Source organism: Struthio camelus, chromosome W, assembly GCF_040807025.1.
Source record: "Struthio camelus isolate bStrCam1 chromosome W, bStrCam1.hap1, whole genome shotgun sequence".
Lineage (NCBI taxonomy): Eukaryota > Metazoa > Chordata > Aves > Struthioniformes > Struthionidae > Struthio > Struthio camelus.
This window is the reverse complement of record NC_090981.1, coordinates 36,532,220-36,541,907: the sequence shown is the minus strand read 5'-3', so window position 1 is coordinate 36,541,907 and position 9,688 is coordinate 36,532,220. Positions and strand designations below refer to the sequence as shown.

At 39.1% G+C, this 9,688-nt stretch overlaps 1 long non-coding RNA gene across 1 annotated transcript; it reads left to right on the top strand.

Annotated features, from left to right (window-relative positions):
- The first annotated feature begins 1,392 nt into the window (after positions 1-1,392).
- On the top strand, positions 1,393-4,147 carry LOC138064214 (uncharacterized). Its single transcript, XR_011137490.1, has 3 exons — positions 1,393-1,882; positions 2,319-2,411; positions 2,814-4,147. It is a non-coding gene; the product is annotated as an uncharacterized lncRNA (long non-coding RNA).
- The last annotated feature ends 5,541 nt before the right edge of the window (positions 4,148-9,688 follow it).

The window sequence follows — 9,688 nt, the reverse complement described above, 5'->3', positions numbered from 1 at the left end:
AAGTGCGTCACCACTATCTTTTCCTGCCTAGGTGAGAGCTGTATTTGCTTTGATCCCCACAGAACCGCCTTCCTGCCAATCTTGTCTTGGACTTCGCAACGCAAAGAAAATGCTTAAAAAAAACCACAGCCAGTGCTATATGGGCAGGAGGTTTGAAATTTCGACTGGAAAATGGCACAAAGTCTGAAGTTTTTGGCAAAACTGGAAAAAAAGCATTAAGGTAAATTTCAGAGCAATAAGAAGAGTTAGGAAGAAGTAGCTGCTTTTGCACAAATTTATGGTAATTCAATGAACTGAATGATGTCAGTGCTCCTACTTTCCAGAATGTCTGCTACCCATAGAAAGCAGCTTCAAAGCTTAAAAGTACAGGAAACTTTTCATTTGCATTTGTTATGTTTTGGACAAAAATTGATGACTGGGTACATATGTATTAAGCAATTTGGGGGTTAATGCCATAAAACAGCAGCTACCACACAACACGATTTAAAAAGATCTTCTGAAATATTTTAAAATGGAAAAATATGTTGCAGATTATCCATGCGTGCATGTGTATGTGCGTATGTATGTGCATGCCTCCATACGATCTTGATGTAGTTTTAAAATAGCACTAAAAAAAGACCAGATTCAAACCTTATATCATCTGAGTCATTAACAAGAAAGTTCAGATTCACATTTTAAATAATGCCTTGTTTCTTGAGCAAATACAGGCATTTCAATGGTTTAATATTATTCTGATTCTCTTTTAGGGCTCACAGGTTTTCTCATTTTGTTTGCTCTCTTCTTCCTCTCATTTCAAAACTCATAAGAAGCACGTAAAAAATTCAAGTCCGACCCTAAATTCCGAATAAATGGCTAGCCTCCGAGCGTTTCTCATCAAGGTCAGAATTTCAGTTTAGGACAGTAAAACTGACAAGTAACTCTCCATGTTGACAGATAAAGAATTTGAAAGAGAGTCATTTACCAAGGTTTTTTTTTTTTGATGTAAACAAAAGAGGTCATATCTTTCTAGCTGATATAGGCATTCATTCCAGTTATGATCTCAGCTGTGAAAAGGTTACAGTGAAGTATATATGGATAAGAATACTCATTCTATTGCCAGGGGAACTGGAATAGTCGAGCTTATATTTGATCTTTTGTTGCCTATCATACTTCATACTTTTCATCTATGTCACACCACATCACACTAACATTATAGAGTAAACTATCCTAGCATCTTGACCTAGCTGTCGCTATCCCTCCACTCTTGCCCACCCCGTCACTGACAGAGAAACTTTCCAGAGTTACCATAGGCAGGAATCTTTTCAGACAATTCTTTGTGAGGCTATTTATAGAGCAAATTGTTACAAAAATAGCTCTGGTGCTGACATGTATTTTTCTTCTCTAGGGTAGGAGATGACCTGTCCCTCCCTGCAGTGGTCTCTGCCAGCTGACACTTCCTGAACTGCCTTCATATAATTGGAGCACAATTCCTGGATTGCAACCCAAGTTTTACTGTAACAAAGGTGGAAAGTGTATTTTACCCCTGACAGACACTGCTGTGGCCATTCTAACTCACAGAATGCTCTCCACACTTTACGGAGGCAGGCCAGCGACTGAAACAGTTAATAGCTACTATCTCTCTTAGGAGACGAAGGAAAAGGACAGCACTTCATAGGTACATATTTGCCACTAGATTATTATTTTTCTATTTACTTCTAGAAGAAATGACTACTTTGAATATGAACTCTATGGATTATTTTAAAGATTTCCCAGCCTCCCCCTGAATTTAAAGGCTCTTTATGAAGTCCACTTTTGAATGGGTATGAAATGGCTATGAAAGAAGGACTTAGAGATGAAAAAACTGTACGTCAATAAATAAACCCGGGCAATTTTCTTTATTCAGGTAAGATCTGCTGGGAGACAGCAAATCCTGCTTTACTTTTTGCTGACTGTATTCGAATGGTCCTTACTGAGTGGTGCTATCTGAAGCAAAATATTATGTATTATGTAGTCTTCTATGTGCTAGGTCTCATGAAACATAACCACATCATTCTTCCTGCTAGTTTCACTAGGCAGCTGAAAATCAGTAAAGCACTTCATCTTCAGTCCCTTACTCAACAGCAGAATATTCTCAGTGGAAGGATACTAACTCCAGAACTCCCTTTCTTCTTCTGTCTATCTGATAGAGTCTGACCCATACAAGACAGCTTCAAATCATACTGATTTGTTCAGATCTTATGTACCAGTTAGGAATGAGTCAAAGGGACTCTGCAATGCTTTGAGATAGTAAATTAAATTAATCTGAGCTACATTATGATTTTGTACTTTCTTCAACTCAGAGAATTACAGAATTATTGTTTGGAAGGAACCTCTGAAGATCATCCAATCCAGCCGGGATCCCTCTCCTTCTCCTCATACATCGTGTGCACTAGGTCTGTGACTGTCTTGTTTCCCTTCCACTGGCGCTCTCCAGTTTCTCCACAACCCTCTTGAGCTTGCGATACAAACCAGACACAGTATTCTGCATTTGATCTGCTGGCCACGTGCCTCCTAATGTAACTCAGTATAAAGTCTGCCTTATTCATGATAAGAGGACACTGCTGGCTAACATTCAACGTGGCATTCATTGTAAACCCCCAGGTCCCTTTCAGCAAGGAAAAGGAAATAATTATTGTCCCTATGCTGGCAACACTGACAAAATTCAAAGAAATGAAATGATCCAGTGCTATTTTTCCTAAGATTAAACCTTTAACTTATTCTCACTTTATTTCACTGTTTTCCCCTCCATGCATATTCTGCAGGGGAATAATTTTCGTTTTACTGTCTTTTTTCAGCGCAGCAGCAGTGGCAGTGCTGAATGTAACATACACTTCCTTCTAGAATACTGTCAGAGCAGCAAGACTATACTAGCTACAGCATATGGAATAAAGTACAGAGGAACCATGCATCAGCCGGAGATCCCAGCAATACAGCTGCTCTCCATTCAATAGCAGGCACATCCATCGACTCCTGAGGAGCCAGGGCAGACCCTGCATGACATGAGCTCCTGGAAGCCTCTTTGACTAACATTACTATTGGCAGTCGTTGGAAGAAGCACCTGTACTTTCCTGTGCAACAGCATCTACTGTCTGCATGCATTACAGCGTTCCTGCGACCTTTCACAATCCTTCATCTTGCAACATGATTATGTTGTTGATTTCTTCAGTGGACTTTTAGTTCCGTATATCTAACTTGCATATTCTGCGTGAATGGGTTTGTTTATCCAGAGGTCTGTCTATCTAGATATACAAAAGTTTTCATCACCAGGGTGTCTGGGTAGCAGTAAATAGCCATACTCAGGTTTAGGGGACCTCTGCTAATGCCAGCAAAGTTCTAGGAAGGTTCAGTTTGGCATTTGTGACTGCATATAAGCAAATTTCAGGCAGCAAGATACATTCATGCTTTCCAATATAATTTAAAGGGAGAACTAAGTGCCTTCTGAATAACTTCGGAACTGGCTATTCAGCAGAGTACTATACTCCCTTTAAGCCTCAAAGCAATGTTATATGGGGAGTATACCTGTTCTCAGTATTTCTTACCCCTCAGTTTCTATTCCTTTAAACAACAACAAACTTCAGTAAACACAAAAAACGGGGTTCATTATACTGTGCAATACTTTTTAAAGAATCCTTGCAGAAAGGCTTTGTATATTTATAGTTCTATCACAAAATGTAGCTAAGAATAGAAATGGTTTCCTCTCATCAAGGAGTGAATCTGCCAAATGTTATTGCTATAGGAAATCTAAGTCACATTGGATTACCACCTGGCACTATCAAAGCTAAACTACTGTCAACTTTAAAGCATGAAAAAATGATCTAATTATCATGAGTTTATGAAATATGTTTAGAACCTTGCTCACTAAGGAGTTTCTTTTTTCAATCCTTTTATAACATATTGAAAAGGAAGAAAGCACTCTTAAGTGGAGGAATTTCTTTTGTAGCTCAAAAGGAATTAAAAACAGAGGTAGAAAATTAGAAAAGTTCAGATTCACATCCCAAAGATCAAGGAAAGAAGATAAGAGTGAGAAAAAAAGGATGGAGTTAGCTTTTTTACACAATTCACCATAGGCATGTATCACAGCTGCAAAGCATGAATGCAATTTTTGGGTATGTTTGGGCACAGGTTTCTAAATTCACAGCTGATTTCACCATCAGACAACATTTTGCAAGAGGACCTAAACCAATGTGGAAAAGTCTAAGTTCACTAAACATGAAAGATCCACACTGCCTTTTTAAAGACCTCTATTGATCATAAATACCTCGGTTAACTTTGATCCCTCTTCATACATTATCTACATAAACAATATTCAACCAATTTCGATATATGACCTGTTGGAGAATACTAATGAACCAGAAACTGTAGTACATAAAAAGGAAATAACATGTGATAAATAATAAATATATATACATATAAAAATTCAGCCATCAGTTTTGAAAGTAATTCCAGAGACTCAGTCACAAGCTTTAAACATCCACCAAATCACATCCATGTGGTCTTCAATTCACTCCTCCAGTTTCACCAGGATGTCTGCATTTGGCTAAAGCTGAGGAGCAGTGTCTGCATTTTCTAAATGCTCAACATGCCCTTTGTTTATTTGGACCCAATCTTTTTGGCAGATGGACAGTCTGCTTCAACTATTTGAAGAATTTAAGACAGGGAAGCTGGCATGGGTGTCTCTGTGAGTTCTGGAAGCTAATGTAGCTTGATAGAGAGGCTCAAATTGTTTTAGGATTCATACAACTCAAGGTATCACCATCTTATAGACCACACTTCGAACTGAAACGCACAGGACTGCTTCAATTAGGAGCAAGCACGCTGTAAGCTAACCACGGCTACTGATTTCACTTCTGAGACTGCATTAGAGCATGTCCAGTCTAGCAATTCCTGGCTGAGAAATAGGACACTTTTTACTCTGGTCTAAGTCTGTCCTAGAAACAGCACAGTGGGAAGAAGCAGAGTTACTGAAGGAAGAATATGTTTCATAGAGTAATAGTGTTAAATACAAAGCCTTTTATTCATTGACTATGATTACCATCTTAGCTACACGACTACAAAGCTGAAGTAAATCTCTAATGCAAGAACTGGAGTTGATGCATAAACACTAGGACAAGCAACAAACATATTGCAAGTCCCTGTTGCGTATTACAGTATGGTTGTTCAAATTCAAAATTCACGTCTGTAATTTTGCAACCATACATGCTTCCAATGTGTAGATATATGTTGCACGTTCCATCCCAACTGGGAAAAATAAGTAGCTTAAAAGGAAAGAGTGACTGAAAATTATGAATGCATTCAAAATAGTTCTCTACAAATCAGTAACTATTTTTCTCTTGCATATGATGGCAAAATGATTTTTTTCTCTACTGGAAACTCCTAACTTTCCCATAAAAGGAGGAGTAATTATGAATATACTAGTTTAGCATCAAGTAGGATGACAGTATTTCCCAACAATATTTTTTCCAACCTTAACTTCTTGTTAGGTCTGTAAGAGCAATATGGTGGCGTCGACTTATTCATACAAGAACCAACAATAGGTCTTAGGTTGTTATTTAGGCAGAGCAAAACATCAATAGTCTTATATTTTTAATAATGATCTTATCTGCTGTAATCTTGGCAGCCTTGATGCATATTAGTTTCATTGCTGACAATATCAGCTGAGCCAAAATAGTTACTGTAGGTGGGTTCTGTTTAGTTTAAGTGGAATGTGTGGGGTCACAGTATATCTATTTCTAATTTTAGTATTGTTGTTTTGGGATCAGTGCTGTGTATCAGCCTATTGCTGTAAGTTTGATACAGTTTGAAAAGAGGATATGCTATATTTTTAAAAGTGTAACTCTCATGATTCACGTTAGAGTGTAGCAATTTTTATGTAAGAAAACACTCACACAAAAGCAGTCATTTGGACTGAGCCTGTGCCTAATACAGTATTCAGTTTCACCTGTGATTCTCTTCTTGTTCGTAGGGTGATCCTGCTATTAATGACAAAATTCCTGCTGATGTTTCTGAGAACAAGAGTGAAGCAGTCTGGCTTTACTGCTAGCATGAGGAAAACTAACTGATTTTCAGGGGCCTGACAAGAGAATTAAAATAGAAGAAAGCAGGGTGGCTTAAAATGACCTACTATGTGGCAGGTGGTGAACAGTGTGCACTTATGTGTGTGTAATACAGGGGCAGTGGGATACCACATAGATAATAATTTTCTTCCTTTACAGATTGGAGCTTCCTTTCTCAGTGGACTCCCTCAAAATAAAAGTGCTATGCACTGGAGAGAAGCGACTATGTTAGCAGGCACAAAAATTACCCTGCTAGTTCAGAGAGCCCTGAAAAGAAGAAAGCTTACCTTAATGAGAGCAAGGAGAGTGGCCATTTCTTTGAGGGTATAAATTTAACCTGCTGTTTTCAACAAGATGCACGTAGCTGCAAAGCCTTAAGAGATTTCAGCCTAATACCTGCTTTTAAGTACTGAGACTTTTTTCTTCCCCATGGTTAGTGTGATGAATTCTGTAAGACTAATGTTCCACAAGCTTTTCAATAAGGGGACAGAATATGTTACGTTTCCCGAAGAACAAACAATATACTACCCAAGGAAGCTGTGCTCATCTCCGAGGTGTCCTTGCTATAGACTGAAACTAAAGAGGCCTAATGCTAGAGAGGTATTAGAACAAAGTTCCCAAAGGTTTGGTCATCCCAAAGGATGTTCACACCCTTCTTAGTGTGTGAGTACCCTTCTTAGAGTGAACTAAACTGTTCACTCACTGATCAGAGTTTTCTTTAAACAATAAGTTATTCACTGTATCCAGTTATTGACAAACAGCATTTTCTTTGTAAATGAACAGGTTATAAAGTCTAAATCCAGGGAGCTAAAGCTCTCAGATCCTTTTCCAGCTTCTGTCATTGGCCTAATGCAGCTTACACAGGTCACCTGAGAGCATGTTACAAGCTTTGATGCCATTTGCTTGAAAGTACTGTGTTTGCTATTATTTTAATTTTCTGAGATGCTGAGCTCCCACTTCCCTTCTTTACTTTCTCTACTTCTAAAAGCTGAACTATTTATTTAAGTGCTTATACACTAATGTATTTGAATAGCAAGTTTTAGATTTGTCACATTGAAAATATTACCTTACAGCTCGAGATGTTGATTTAGGTTTCCTACATTACATGCTATTAAGCCAGTAGTAAGCCCAGGAAAACAATACTGAAAGAAGTTTTTCCATTCCTAATATGAAGTTTAGACCTCCTTACCTCACTGGGGCAAAATAAGTTGATAGTAACGGCTGTCATTTCTGCTTACAGTTACAAACTTTCCCAGTTTCCCCTGTCAGACTGGGAAGTAATTACAAACTTATCATCGAGATACCATCGAGGAAAATCCTTCTAAATATTAAACTTTTAAAGAATAGAGCTTGATAAGTCTCTTTTCAAACAGGAAACAAGGACTGTCTTTCAAGCCAGTTTTACTTCTACACTGCGAGCTAAATGTGGACACATGCTTACATGAGTCCAAGCACGTCTGCAAAGACCAAAAGGTGGTATTATCGATTCCTGCTTGTACTCTCTCATTTAGGTGGTGTGAACAGAGCGTTTTCCAAGCAAGCGCCTCTTCACCCTGCCAGGGCTCTGAGCTAATGAAAACCCATGTGAAGAAGGCTAAGTGCAGTGGCATACTTGCACTAATGGAGCGCTGCGAGAGGCAGGATGCGCTCTGTCAGCTGTGGGAGGGCCAGCACCTGGCTTACTCTGCTCTTGCAGCCTCCCTTTGCTTCAGAGAATGAACGGAGCAGGTTTCCATCTGCCTGCAAAATGTCATGTAGGCAGGCCCCTACACTTAGGCAAAGGCACCACCTTTCCTTAGAGGTCATTTGTAAATATGACCCTCTTGACAGTTTGGGAATCTAATTTTCTACAATTTTTACTGCCTAGACTGTCAAAGAGAAGATTGAGGCCTGCAGAAAACTAATACTGGGCTGCAAAATAAAGTAACTCCCTCCAACACTATTGCCAATATAATTTTCAAATTACATCATTTGAGTCCTGTTTACATGCTTCTATACTACCAAATGAACCTCTGTGAATCAGAGAGAGTCTGTCTTTCACTGCCTAAGATATCTCACTGGAATTCAACTCATAGTCTCTCCAATTTTAGCAATATATTTTTTAATTTTGTTTTTAGCATCAGACTGAACACGATCAAATCCCCTTCAGCTCCCAAATACTTCTCTAATTGTCTACTGTGTTTTCCTACTGGAGTCTGCAGCCTAATGGACATTCTCAGACATGTTGATGAGTCATCTGACACAGGAGGACTTGGGGACGGAGCCTGCCCATTGGCCTGCACAGCTGAAAACCAATACCGGTTGCTATTTAAACCAACAGCAGAAGTGTCAGTGTATCTGCAACATTTTTAAAGATGGTTGAGGAAGCTAGAAGTTGAAAAATATTCTTCTTCTCTGGTCTACTGCTGGATTTGCAGTGTTTACAAACAGCTGCTACAACAGCCCCAAGCTCCAAAGAAATATGTGACACATCCAAGAATCTGACAGTCAAACCCTAGCATTTGTTCCAGTGCATCCCTTCTAAGGTTTGGGGTAACAGGAGACATGCTCCTCATGGCATTTGTCACTGTAGCAGCTGTGTGCATGGCAGTGGCAATAGCTATGTGATTACTTGCTCTATGACTTACTGCAGCTACTAGAAAATGAGTCTTCAGACATGGGAATTCAGACAGCCTTTGCAGCAGCCAGCAAAGAGTAGGAAACAAATCCCATGGCAAAAATAATTGCCAATAAATAAAGAAATAAGCAGGGGTCCACATAGCAACTTGGGTATTAGAGGCAACAGCGCAGGTTTTGAAAACCAGGCTGTGGCAGCCCCATTTCTTGCTTCAGTGAGGTCTTTAGGAAAATCACAGTCCCACACTGCCTACCCTGTACCTCTGCTTTACCTCCACCCACTTTTCTGTTCACTCTGAAATCCTGTAAAGAGAGCAGGCGCTTGCATTGCTGCTGGAATTGAAGAGGGAAGGCAAATGCAAAAAACTGAGATCTCTTCCACAGGACAGTAATAGGAGCAGAAGAAACCACGCAAGCAACACCACTACATTTCAAAATATACTACACAAATGATCAATGCAAGGTGCACACACAACCACACAGCAACTGTTTCATTAAGTAAATGCTTCGAAACAACAGCGCAGTGTTCAGGCATGGAATGAGTTTGAGTACACAGAATATATTAGGAGGCGAAGTGGCTCTACACAAAAAACACCAGATCTTTCTCAGCTGTTCCCAGCAGCAGCTATTGGATCAAACCTTAAGGTTCTTGTATTAGAAGCCATCGTTCCTCAAACACTCTTTGTTAATTAACAACAATGCACCCTGCAGGTAGTGGAATTTTTATTTTATTTTATATTCTGGACGGGGCTCTTAAGATACCATTTTTAGGTCACATTCTGTATATAACATCAATGGTTTATGTTTGCACTACCAATGAAACTCTATAGCTTTTATAGCACGTGGAGAAAAGATGCCGGGCATTTTTTACATAAGAAGGTTTAGAGCAAATAGATGTCAGGACTCAGGGATATTTTCACTTTTATCCTGTTAAACTTTACAAGTTTTAGCTGTGCTTCTGAATTCTTCAGAGAAGCTTTGAAATTCACAAGTTCATACAA